This window comes from Pseudochaenichthys georgianus, chromosome 2, assembly GCF_902827115.2.
Source record: "Pseudochaenichthys georgianus chromosome 2, fPseGeo1.2, whole genome shotgun sequence".
Classification (NCBI taxonomy): Eukaryota; Metazoa; Chordata; class Actinopteri; order Perciformes; family Channichthyidae; genus Pseudochaenichthys; species Pseudochaenichthys georgianus.
Window position 1 is genome coordinate 10846935 of NC_047504.1, and position 13238 is coordinate 10860172.

Here is a 13238-nt window from a genome sequence, read left to right on the forward strand (position 1 = left end):
GAGCAGGGAATGGACACCAGCATGCTGTTCAGCACAGGACTGTACTTTTATTACGAATGAAATGATTGATTATTTCCTGTAGAATCGATCAGTAGCACTCTGATTTAAACACTAGCCTTATTTTGCTTCACTTATTACTGCGCATATCGTTCGGAAATGAAGCTAACTGAGCCTGTATTTATTACATTTAGTCACATGCATGCATTAATCCCTCTACCAATACCACCAAGGGAAACAATAGGTTGATGTTATATAGCTATCATTATACACATTTATCTTATTCAAGTTATAGTGAAACAAAAGTCTCCTTTAACCATTTATTTTCCGTCATTGACAGCAAATATTTAAAAGACGGATCTAATGTCGATTGTGTGGCAAATTGTAAACTGAAGGTCATTTCTAGCGCGCACAATTTCTGACATCACTTCCTTTTCACCCAGGGCCTGATGGAGAAGGTGGGCCTGAGCATGCAGCTCCGCAGCGGGACCCTCCTCCCCAACAGAAGACCTCAGTTCTTCTTTCATCTGATCTGCAGCACTGCCATCCTGCAGCCTGACCTCTCCTTGTATGGCGCTCTGTCTCCAGCATGGCAGCGCTCCAGCTCTTCTGCAGGCACACGTCCACACAACACATCCAAGGATACACAAATAACCGTACAGTAGGTATCACATTGTCTCTCTGCCTCGCTCTGTGGCGCGCTGCCAGGTAATATCTGAGAGACCAGGCAGTGCCGAGGCTGCCAACGGTTTACCTCCAGATGGGATGGAAAGCTGAAGAGGGAAAGTTATAAACTCCCGTAGGCCTGGAGAGACCACTAATGGGGTCTTGTAACAAATATCAGTTAGATGTACTGCATACATTTATCCTCAAATTGTATGGGGCCTTTCGGAGCCGTGTATAAAACCACGAAAGGACATGATCCAAAAGCTATAGACGACATCTCATAATGTCCATAACATATCTCTGTATTGCATGTTATCATTGATGTGATGAAATGTAATCATTTATCCCTGATGAATAAGTCTCATTGGTAAATACGTTGATACTAAAGGAACCTAATGGACTCAAAGGAGGCCCCCATGTTTGCTTTAGACCCCTCAAATACTAAGTCAGCCCCTGTGGACTCAAGTGTCACATTGTCTTATCAAAGCCCATCAAATATGCATAAAGCGGTGATGATAAGCACTTCAGACACGCACACTAATCACCAGCGATGTGTATTGACATCGTGGCTCCTCAGCTGCGGGGATTGGAGCTAATGCTCAGCGAGGGAGCATTAAAGCAGGGGGGATCAGGGAGTCAGAGCGACTTCGACATGTCTGTGTTTGAAGTGGTTTGAAGACGCTGTGAAGGCGCTGCAGACTCTGCTCGTCCTGATCAGCTTTAGTCACATTCGTGTTTTAGAGGGCAAACTAAACACTGGCACGCCCAAGACACGCAAGGTAATTTACAGTTGTTATTTCAACCAAACAAATAAACCTGTCACCAGTTTTTAAAGCCAAGGCGCATGTAATAAAAAGCTGCTTTCATACCAGTGTGTCGTGTTGTAAACCTCCTATTGAAACTCGACCCCGCCTCGGTCATTTTGAAAGGCCGTGGCCTGGGTCAGATTCGTTTTTTATAGTAGATTCTCTGCTTTATTGGATGCTCTGCAATGCAGGGAAAGGTCAACCTGCTTCTTCAAGTCAACAGACTATCCTCCTCGGCAGGGACGTGCACAGGTACGGGCTAATGTTGCCCGGGCAACGGCCCGTTTGGCCCCTTTGGCTGACCTGCCCCTCTGGAGAGAGCGAGAGTTTGTTTTTCTTTTTTCTGTTGTGGCCGAATCAACAAGATGAGCCCACAATTAGTATGGTAGCGTCTCGCTGCGGGAAGCACACTTTGTCGGCGCTGCCATCTGCCGGTGCGTTAAGACCACCTGACCTCAGTGTCGGATTTTGGAAACTTGATTTTGCGTTGTCTCATGGCAGTTAGGGTATAAGGGACAACCCAGGGGACTTTACTTCCTCTTGATATTGTCGGTTATTTACAAAAAAAACACCTAAATATAGCTACTTGTTGTTATTGTGCTTCTGTCTTTCTGTGTCTTCTCATCTGTAAACTCCTTCAACGGGGCCGCTCGCTCTCTTTTCTTGATCGCCCTCTCACGGGTGAACAGTTCAATGTCCCGCTTCATTGTAGGATTTCTGCCATGTCTCTACTTTAGTTTGACCATCTCTGTTACTAAGTTATGGAATACTAAATACATAAGTAATTAAATACCTTACCGTTTCTGCGCTCATAAAGAATGATAAGAATAAGAATAATGCGTATTGAACTGGTTTCATTCATGAGTTTATTTAAGGTAATTAGTTAGAGGCCCTATTTTATCAGTATGTCTGGACTGCAGCAGTAGTCAAACTACATTAGAACAGAATTGTCCACATTTTTTCTTTAATAGTTACTAACATTAGATATTTTAATGAGATATGGACCGCAAAACCAAACATTTGAAATCAAGTTACCGAATGCAAGTGGTCGCCTTAGCTTATTTTGTTATGAGATGTGAATTACTGTTCAATTTAGTTGATGTAATAATCATTTGGTTTCTTTTACATTAAAAACAAGTTGCAATTTTCAAAAGGTCTTGTGTTTTTATTGGGGGGAGGCCCTTTTTCCAGTTTAGAGCAATAGCCCCTCCAAATGTCTGTGCACGTCCCTGCTCCTTGGTATAATCCAGAAGAAAAGCCAAAGCAATTATTCCAAAGTAACTTTCTTTGTCTCGCTGCTTTCGACAGGTCTTCTAACGAAGTGCGATCCGACCCTGCAGACGCTCCCCAGAGTGTGAGTTTAGAGTCTGCATCTGAATACGCAGATTAAAAGAGCTAAAAGCTGCGTGCATCTCTCACACACTTAAGAATAGCTGCAAACACTAGTTACACATACAAGTGGTGTGAGAGCGCTGTAGGGCTCGTTAATGAAATACAATTTGTTTGCAGAAAACTTTTAGAGATGCCAATTAAGTCAGTGATAAAGTGAACCATGCAGCATTATGCATTTGATATGGATGTTTAACTAACTAGATGTTACACTCTGCTGCTGTAATAGTGTTAAAGGCACAGTATGTCATGTTCTGCTACTAGCTATTTACAATATCAGAGTTGAGCGTGACAATTGTCTTGAACAGTGAATGTGATGAGTAACCTGGTGTGACCCAGATCTGATGCTCCTGCAGAGAAGATGTGGGTCAACTCATCTGCAGAGTGCATGATGATGTGTACGTATCATCATTTACTGCACTTCACGCTCACATAAACCTTGGAGGAGGAGGGAGGAGGAGGAGGAGGAGGAGGGGGGAAAACATGTCACACTTCAAACACAATCACCACCCATTAAATCCTGCATGTCATTACACACACTTCACACACTCCCTGATCACACATGACAGCATACGAGATGTGAACACATACAAACACATTCACACCCATGCATGAACAAAATGTTATTCAAGGGATATTTTATCTACAAATAACTGCTTGAACGTTTTCTCTTTAATGTGGGCTTTTATTTACTCTAAAGCAAATATGAATATACGGTTGGTTAGAGCGTACAACTGGTAAAAATGACTATCAACCAGGGTTTAATTAACTGTATTATACACAAACAAATTTAAAAACGGTGTAGAGATACATTTATCAAACATATGAATGGAAATAACGAAGTAAATCAATTTGAAGTGTTAAAAATAAACCGTTTTTAATGTAATGTATCTTTAAATCTGTAACCAAACGTGTGTGAAGCCCAGTTTGAACCTGTTGTAAATACAGGCACACAACTCCTGCACAGTGAATATGCATGAGATGAGTTAGACCTCTATTGATCCTCGTTCATAACTTGCATTAGCAGGATTTTATTCTCCGCTGCTCGGCCACTTCCTTCCTCCGCTCCAGTTTCCCACTCACAGTGGATCTGTATTAGCGTCCACACGCGGTGTCACATCCCATCACGATCACACTGACCCTTCATCATTATCCTGTTGTGATGCTCATCTGCAGCCCGAGGCCAACGTACATTAACCTCTTTTCCTCCGAGAGGTTGACCCAGGGGTCCTGCTTCTTCACTTCAATGAAGACTCGGCAGTACTCCATCTTATCTTCCAATGGAATAAAGACGAGAGGTCAATACAGGCTGTAAAATGTAGCATTAGCTCGTGTTCTTAGCGAAGTGTTGTGGTGGAACATTACGGGACATAATTCACTGTGTTATAGAGAGTGTGTTGCGCCACGGACCTGTTAGGTGGCGCACCTGTGGTTTGTTATCATGCTAGCTTGCGTAGCATGTAATGAAGTTGTTCCTACCTTTCTGTAAGCTAATGGGAAATCAAGTGTGGAGTTCTATACTCAACACGCCGCCTCCGACTCCCATTCATCGGCTCCACAGTGTTTACTTAGAATTGGGACAGATTTCTGTTGACTTTATTTATAATACACACACTTCCTGCCGGGTCAAGTTAAAAAAAGATGAATCATTCCCTGCTTTATTGTCTATTTGACTCTAAATGTAACCTTCATTTACAAAGGGAACGTATTGCTTGATTGAAGATGGCCTTAAAACTCCATATTGAGAACAGAAACTCATCAGGAAAAAAGCAACTTGGGTACAAATCAAGTCAGAAGTGTTGTCCTTTCTTCATAGTCTTCTATACAATCAGACTTTAGACTGTTGACAACTGAAGGAGTAGCCCTCTATTAGATAATGGAGGGATTTGTGTATGGCACACACAGGATTGCTTGAAGTTCGCCCCTTTGTTTTACCCCTCAAGAAAATGACTGTTAACGCGGTCTGCGTGCTGACGCTGTTTGTGCTGCATTCACACCTCATGATACTGACAATTTTCTGTCTTTTTGACTAGATTTAAAATGGTGGTCACTTGACACTGAGGGCAAAACAAGTCACATCTTGATATTCATCCCACTGTCACTTCCTGCAGCTCTGTGGGCGAGCATGTTTCTGGAGGTGACCTGACAAAGATCACCAAGGTGAGTGAAATGTCTCACACTGTGATAATACATCCTGTGCGTTGAACTCAAATTGCTGATCATCTTATTTGGGTTTATTCTAGTGCTTTCTACCAGCTGTGTATTAACAGTAAAAGCCTCGGGCGATCACCACACACTCTGCCCAGTTTAACCAGTTGCCAGATGGAGTTTTACTTCAATTTCTCTAATTGCCTAAATGACCAGAGGGCATGTTCTAAACATGACTTGAAACGCTCACGGTTTTAAAGAAAAGCAGACGCCACGTTTCCATGGATATGAATCATTCAGACGATGAATGCTAGTTTTATGTCCCTCCGAAGTGTGAACACTAAGAGGTATTTCCCCCCGGGTGGTGGCGCACTAAAAGGTTCTTCAGGAACACATTTCATGTTATGATGCATATGCACCGTAGAAAGTAGAAATGTTTTCCCACAATGCAGTACTAACTCGTACAGGTTTGCTGTATGGAGGTTTATTGTAATGCCATTAAAGGGAAAACTCACCAGCTTTTATGCAGATGTCAAATCAGAATTAACGGTAAATGAAGTCGATTGAAGTATTACATTAAAGCATGGAGACATGTCACAGTAGAGGTACAATTATGAGTCTGAAAATGTCCTCTTTAATCGACATCAACACCTTGTCTACATCACATCTATTACAAACAGTTACGTATTGTTGAAGTAGGAATGCTGGAGCCACCATCGTGATAATAAAATAAGAATATTGACTTGTCCTGAAGTTCTACACAGTTCTTCAAACTTTTAAAAGCTGTTTTCATTTCCTTAAAAGTAATGCAGTGTCTCAATCTGGGTCCACTTAATTCTGACGAAGGATGCATTGAACGATACGTGCACTTCACCATAAGTGAAGAGAAGAAGCTCGGCTCTGTGAGAGAATCGATCCCGGCGGTCATGAATAATAACTTGTGCTATCAGCAGGAAGAGATTTCACTTTGTGTTCAGAGTTGATCACACAGCCCTCTGAAGCCATGAGGTCATTCAGGTCCAAACACACTCTGAGGTCACACAGCAGCTGACTGACTTCATCACTCAGAGGGAACACTGTCTGAACCTGGATTAAACACACACACACACACACACACACACACACTGTAAATGGACCCCATGATGCACAGTGATATCCCCCTGTGCCTATCAAATATTCTGCCTTAAAAAGCCAAGTCTGCTGTGATTGGTCAGTATTCATAACTCTAATTACGTAAACATTGTGTCGTTGTGATATCAGAACTGTACGCACTTTTTTTAAATGCGTACTTTCTGAATATTGGCTGTATGTATGTTTTTATATATCTCCTACACCTTTGAAATCTCCCTTTTTCTGATTTCTTGGAAACATTCAATTATTCCCTCTTCTCTCTCTCTCTGGCTTTATTTGACTTTAATGTTTCATGTGAATGATCATCTATGTATTTGAGCTATCGGCTCATTAAAGAAACTTACTACAATATCATTAGTTCCCTGCGGTGGCGAAGGAGGAACCCTGCAGTGCAGAAATTAAAGGATTTAGTATTTTATTTGCTCACAAAGGTTTTCTTTTATAATTGAATAGCCACAGTGTGTGGAAGTGTTGAATTCCACATATGTAGTTTAAAACAGAATTTCAAAAGATTTTTATCAGAGTTTTTATTTCCCCAAATACCATTTTACTAACCCCAATCATATGCTGACTTGCCATAACAATGATTTGACCCTCATTTCCTCAGTCTCATTTATCATATAAAATCTCTTAAATCTGCTCTCAACAGGCTTCCAGTTGTTTATTTTGGAGGGACTCACTCCCAAATATTGATGAGATTTAGTACTTTTTTCCTGTGGAGATATAAGCAGGGTTCTTACGGTCATTAAAAACATGGAAAAGTCATGGAAATTCAAAATGCTAATTCCAGGCCGTGGAAAATTATGGAAAACAATATCTTTCCCAAAGTTTTGGAAAAGTCATGGAAATTTAACTAAAGTTGCATCAAATATAATTTATATTTCATCTAATCGCCGAAATAGTAATACTATAATGATAATAAATACTGTATAGTAATGAAACGTAAAATGGCTAACTAACTGCAGTAGGGCCTGGCTCATTTCGTGGCATCTGCAGGCTGTGGCAAGTCCTTCCGGCATATGCCACAGAGGCCGCTACTCTGTAGTAGCTGTGGCAAGTACTTCCGGCATATGCCACAGGTGCCACAACTTGCCGAGGCATCTGCCGCTGCTCAACGGGAGTTGCCACAAGATGCAGAGAACGTTTACGGTAGCTGCCACTCGCCTTCCGTGGCAAATGCTGCTATTTAAACCCGTATGTATCGTGTAAAATGTCGCTGTTTTGGCATGACTTTATCGAACTTATCTGTACACAGGACTGATGATCTGTACACAGGGTTGGGTTGTAACCATAGATAGACTGTATATATAAGGTTGTAACGGAATACATGTAACGGCGTTACGTAATCAGAATACAAATACCAAGTAGCCTAACTGTATTCAGCTCGCGTTACATTTGAAAAACAACTAATCCGAATACAGTTACTTTCGTAAACCTGAAGTGAATACATTTTGGAATACTTATTGGAATTATTGGTGGAAAAGTTTCCTCACAAAATGTATCCTAATATTCATTACCGGCAGAACTGTGTGCACAGCGCAGCAGCATGTCTGTGAGGCCTCGCCCCCGCACGCAGATGAGAGAGAGATCTCTTTTTAAATATATTGAAAGTTAGAAACGGAGATGGTTCGATAAAACGTGCAAGATAACGTTTATGTTGCATTTCTTTATTGTCGAAATGATGAAATTTCATAACTGGATTAAATCAAAGTGAATGGCCTGCTGCTGCTGAAGGCATGGGGCAAATATAAGTCCTTTGCCTAATTTATAAAGTAAACCTTAGCATCTCACTAGCAGTGGCAACTGCAATCAGTTACAGCTGCCCTAAGTCTGTAGCCAAGTCTAATAACACCAGTGTACACATTTCTGTGTCAATACAGATATGTATTTATTAATTATTTGTCTTTACTAGTCATACACCTGGTTTATCGTAGCAAGCAGTGGAAACTCCCCTCAAGAAGCGACAATTGCCAAGGGCGTTGCAACCCTCACTCGCCAATATTTCATCATAAATATAGCACGTTTGTTTATTTTAGCAAACCATGCTTCAAGTAAAATTGAAAAGAAATGATAATGTATAATCTTTTTCTGAAAAATAGAGATCGCACATCAGTCCTGTGTACAAATCAGTTCGATAAAGTCATGCCTAAACAGCGACATTTTACACGATAAATACGGGTTTAAATAGCAGCATTTTCCACGGAAGGCGAGTGGCAGCTACCGTAAACGTTCTCTTACTCTGGCATCTTGTGGCAACTCCCGTTGAGCAGCGGCAGATGCCTCGGCAAGTTATGGCATCTGTGGCATATGCCGGAAGGACTTGCCACAGCTACCACAGAGTAGCGGCCTCTGTGGCAGATGCCGGAAGGACTTGCCACTGCCTGCAGATGCCACGAAATACGCTTGCTGTCTCTCACTAACTGTCGAGGTATTTTGCTGGTGAGAGATTTTAGTTAGCTGTAGGAGCTGGTACTATTGGATTTGTTTTAGATAGGCACAACATGTTTAAAATGCAGACCTTATTTTCCTGTTCCATGTTCAAATAAACCATGTTCAGTGGTACCGCTGAGAAAGAGTAATGGGTCATGGAAAATTAGGTAAAGGTCATGGAGAAGTCATTGAAAATCATTGGTGAAAAAGTGTACGAACCCTAAGGCGTTAGTTGGAAGTCGCTCTCGGCAAAAACCTTAAACCAGAAGAATGTAAATGTGGTTTTAGTGGCGAGGAAAGTCAGAGGATGTGTCCCGATGGGCACGTTTTCTTAGTTGCATTCTTCCTAATTTGTTTGCTAAACTTGCAGCTCTGAGTGCTTTGTTTGCAAGTCAGCGTCCTCATCTTCAGCGAGGCGCGTGACGGACGCTGGGAGCTTTGCTTTCTCCTTCAAATGTTTTTTGTAATCTGCTTTTAATGAATCACAATGCCCTTCAAGTGAAATGTAACCAAGTCAAATACATGCAGGAGTTACATAAGAGCTGCGAGCGATGCTCCACTGTTCCTCAAAGAGAGGACGCTCTATTCCTCCTCACTCTGTCAACTTCTCTCTGCTGGAAAAGCTGAGCCAGCTTGTGTGTGTGTGTGTGTGTGTGTGTGTGTGTGTGTGTGTGTGTGTGTGTGTGTGTGTGTGTGTGTGTGTGTGTGTGTGTGTGTGTGTGTGTGTGTGTGTGTGTGTGTGTGTGTGTGTGTGTGTGTGTGTGTGTGTGTGTGTGTGTGTGTGTGTGTGTGTGTGTGTGTGTGTGTGTGTGTGTGTGTGTGTGTGTGTGTGTGTGTGTGTGTGTGTGTGTGTGTGTGTGTGTGTGTGTGTGTGTGTGTGTGTGTGTGATGCTCCCCTAGACAACAAGACGCCCTTATTTAAAAACAACTGCGGGACAGAGGAAGAAGTTGAGAGGCATAGTTTAGGTGTAGGGGGTTGATTGAAGCTTCACTCTCTCTTTGTCATTTTATTTTCCTTCTCTGTGACTTTAAATTGGATCAAATTGTGTAGAACCAAATTCCCACATAATTGGAAAGGAAGACATTAGCTTACATTTAACAATCAAACTGCTTCTGATGTGATGTTATGTATTTCCAGTGTGTTGTTCTTGTTCTCTATGATCATTTTAACTTATGTAAAGTGTCTTTTGGCGCATTTCCACTACAGCGCGGTGTAACCGTGCCGTGCCCGCCCCAAACCATGAATTAATGCTTTGGCAAGTCTGCAGACAGACGGCAGAGAAACACCTTTTAAAATGCGTGTTTTCTAAATCGAGGTTCTTTCCGGGCCAACAGCCGGGCTGAGTATGCTAAACTAGTGAGAGAATCGCTGGCAACTACAACAAAATGAACATATTTTTACCGTGATTTAATTGTAATACACGTTTCTAAATGATGCCGAAGTAACAACATACTGATACCGGTTAGTAAAAACCATGAATTAATGCTTTGCCAAGTCTGCAGACAGACGGCAGAGAAACACCTTTTAAAATGCGTGTTGTCTAAATGAAGTTCGACTAAGCTAATAAGCAGTATATGCTCCGACCGTCCACACTCACAACAACGGCCTACAGACATAAATAAAGCAGCGACTGTATTCTCCATGACACAAGCAGTCTGTGGTTTGGACTTGTTTAACTTTGGTCTAGTTTCTGAACAGATATGAGGAGCTGTGAGCTCTGAGGGCTAACAGCTAACGGCTGATGTTGGCTTTGTGTTTTGCATTGAAGATGACGTCACGGCTCCGCCTACACTGCGTTACTATAGTTACTGCCCCAGTTCCTAAACTGTAATGGAAACGCAGCATAAAGTGAGCCTGGCCTAACGAGGCCTAGCCATACCCAGAGCCATATAATAGAATAGAATATAATATAGAATATAATATAATTCTATTATATGGCTCTGGCCATACCGTACTAAGCCGAGCGAGGCCCTGCAGTGGAAAAGCGCCATTTGAGTATCCGGACAAGCACCCTAACATTTAAGCCACATTTTTTTACAATTATATCATTTTTCGACATATTACAAAGTAAACATACCAAAGTACTGCAATTGTATTCTATACTATTCTCCCATCAGTGTTGAAGCCCACCTAAGTTTGTTATCAGGATCATTGGATATAATTAAGAGTCAAATTAAAGATGTGAAAGTTCCTCCAAACAAAGTGGTTTGGCTATTCTGACAGCTTGTGTTTCACTGTAACATAACTGAGGCAAATGCCGGGCAAAACTACAAAAATAATCATACACCTTTAAAAAAAGAAACCCTCCCTAGTCATTCACAGCTTCAGCCGCTCGGACAAATATTTGTTCTGGATCAAAGTTGTTATGACCGTAACCATGTGATAACCTCCCAGTGTTTCTGTCTCAGAGCGCTGAAGATTAGGGGTTTCCTCGCAGGGACTTTAATTTGAAGACGTTTCTTTTGGCCGTGTTTTTATACGAGATAAACACGGCTCTTAAGTCGTGCTTATTGAGAGCATTTCAGCTTTAAAAGGCAGTCATAAAAACATGAACGTTACATTTCTTTGAGTTTTGTTTATCTATTATTATTCTTCGTCTGCATTACATTTTGTCCGATAATAATGCTCGAGATTTTGGATATAGTTCCCATCATTTTAAGTGTTTTCTCTCATTGTCGTCATTGCAGAAGCTGCGGACTTCAACTTGATCCCCATTATTTTTTTGCTCATATTTCTTCACATATTTGACCAAACCATCTCTTGCCCTTTATTTCACTCTCTGATGCACACACACACACACACACACACACACACACACACACACACACACACACACACACACACACACACACACACACACACACACACACACACGCGCACACACGGAAGTCCTCAGACCGTGTGTCTTCATGCTGTCGGGGGGGGAGGTGTGTTTGCAGAGGTCACAAAGCAATGTGTGTTTTCTCAAGTTTCTCAGCCGCCTCCCTGCGCTCGCTCACACATGCTTGTCGCCATGGCAACAGCTGTTAACATACATCTGTCGCCCCCTGGCAACGTCAGACTGTACGCATGCATCAAAGTGTCAGGACAGTATTTACTTTCTCAGCATTTTACCAAAAACAATTCCTCTGACTTGAAGCGAGTTCTTAAAGTCGCTTGAAGTGGCTTTACTGAGTTTTATGGAGAAATCTTTTGATGATTGATGAGGTTTTTTTGCAGGATTTCTTCTTGTCTTACCCGTTTTTAAATGAACTATTAAGCGTTTAACGGGCATTTTGCAGAGATATTGAATTGTAATGATCAAATAAAATGGGCAGCAATAGGCTACATCTCCCCTAAGAAAGATTCAAAATACAATTTTGAAAAAAAAAAGTCATATTCATCTAATATAGAAATATGTAGCGATTAGATACTTCGTTCTATGCATGAGAAATACTTACAAATACACATACATTAGATCAGCAGAAAACTTCATTTGTGCTGCAGACATTCACTAAAGCTTTATTAACACTGAGACATGAACACACACAATGTACAGCCTCTCTCTGACTTCGTGACTTCAAGACTTTTAGTGCTAGTGTTTCTCAAAACTCAATCACATTTTTCATTAACCCTGGGGGAATCTTCCACACACACACACACACACACACACACACACACACACACACACACACACACACACACACACACACACACACACACGTCGTGACGATGATAAACATGTTGGAAGTGATTTTTCCATCTGCCTTTCCTTCCCTGCACCATCTGCCATCGCCAGCAACTCTTCAGCTCTGTTTGGGTTAGAAGAATAGCACCCTCCATCTTCTTCCTCTTCTTCTTCCTCCTCTTCCTCCTTCTCCTTTCTGTGCTGAAGGGAAACCCCTGATTCACCCACTCTTCGTATGCTTTCAGGGGTGCTGGAAGTTGGATTTAGTTGACATTAGACAGTAGAGAAATACTCCTGCATTCAATACTAACATAGATACAAACTTAAAGCATCAGACACTGAATTATTTAGCAAAATGTCCCAGTCACTATTGTGTTATAATTATAGATGCATTTATGGGTTCATTACTTTGATGCTTCAGCTGGTAAAGGAGGGTTTTTCCATTGTCTTGTGCATTTAATCTGAACCTAATAATACATGTTACATTCTTTATTGAATGATATTGTGCTATTGATCTGAATCCTCAACGAACCTTACAATGTGGACTTAAGTAGTGCTGATACACTGAGTTATAGTCTCCACAACTGTAAGTAATACAGCCTTTTGTGACTTTGATATTTTTCAGTAAGCAACATAAACTCTTCAGCAGGAAGGTGTTGTTTTAAATCCAAAAAGTCCAGTGTATCTGTCTGTCAATCAGTGCTGTGTTCTGGCAGGGATGCTGAGGGATGAGAGTAAATAGTCTGGAAAGAAAAAGACTTGTATCTGATGTGTAGGGAGACCCGTCTGTGTGAGTTTGATTGACAGAGATGCTTTGTGAAACTTCAAGTCCGTATTTCACCACAAAAGTGCTCCATTAATATTTGATGGCTGAAGAGAAGAGCCCCACTTCTCTTTCTTTTGGTCTTTGTGAGGACAGATTTCACGATTCTAGGGAGGCTGAAACACATTTTAGAGCTGCGAGACAGAGAAGAAGAACTGACATTACATCTGGACGTTATTT